The following is a 1047-nucleotide window of genomic DNA, read 5'->3' as shown; positions in this document are numbered from 1 at the left end:
AATTATGGTTCTCCTTCGCAAGCAAGGAGTCACAATTATCCCGTACTTGGATGATCTCCTGATAAAGGCGAGATCCAGGGACCAGTTGGTGCAAAACATTGCACTCTCCCTGACAGTTCTTCAACAACATGGTTGGCTCCTAAACTTGCCAAAATCGCAGTTGGTCCCAATGACGCGGTTGTTGTTTTTGGGAGTCATACTGTTAGGCGCCAGGGTCCGCATGATGGTCTGCGCGGCCCGGCGCCTAGCAACTAGAGACGCCGTGCACGTACAGCCGCCGGCTCCCTAGCAACGCTAGACGCCGGGCGCGCTGAGCCGCACGGACCCTAGCAACGGGGACGCCACTGGCGGATCGCGTTCCCCATTGCTAGGCTTTAGGAAATTAAGATATTCACCTGCTCTCTGGCCGTGCAGCAAGGCAGCTGCACGGCATTTATTCTAATCAGCCTTTAGCAGCTGATTGGAGGACTCCTTGTTAAATACACTCCCAGGGCTTCTCACAGACGCCGGTAATAGCTTCCTGCATGCTGCCTTTGTTTGCTGAGAGTCTGTTTCCAGTCCTGCTGTATCCGGTCATTCCAGTCCGCAGAAGTCCGGTATTCGGGAGTTGTCATCTCATCCCAAGAGGTCGTTTGGTTCCCTGGAGTCCTGACTGATCACCGTTTTATATCCAGTGGTGTTCGTGAGTTGCGGCTCTGCCGTGTGTTGCGGCTCAGCCGCTTTACCTTTTATATTTTGTGTTTGGAGCATTTGCGGAGGGTTCCGCTTCCACAAGTCCTCTCTGGTACTTGGCGGTGCCGGGTAGGAGAATTGGACAAGTGGATATTTTGGTTGTCCTTTTTCCTGGCGGTTTCTCCGCACATATTATAGTTTTGAGTTTGCTTAGCCCCTGGCCTGGTTGTTTAGTTAGAGGGCCTCTTGTTATCACCCTGTCTCAGGTTTCCCTTTGTCTCTCATTAAGACCGGGGGGCATCGAAGTTGGGCAGACATAATCCGCCCTTCAAACGCGGCTGCCAAGGGCTCAAGAAACCATAGTCTCGCAGGGGA

Source organism: Pseudophryne corroboree, unplaced genomic scaffold, assembly GCF_028390025.1.
Source record: "Pseudophryne corroboree isolate aPseCor3 unplaced genomic scaffold, aPseCor3.hap2 scaffold_402, whole genome shotgun sequence".
Classification (NCBI taxonomy): domain Eukaryota; kingdom Metazoa; phylum Chordata; class Amphibia; order Anura; family Myobatrachidae; genus Pseudophryne; species Pseudophryne corroboree.
The sequence above is the reverse complement of the archived record's forward strand: the minus strand, read 5'-3'. Positions refer to the sequence as shown.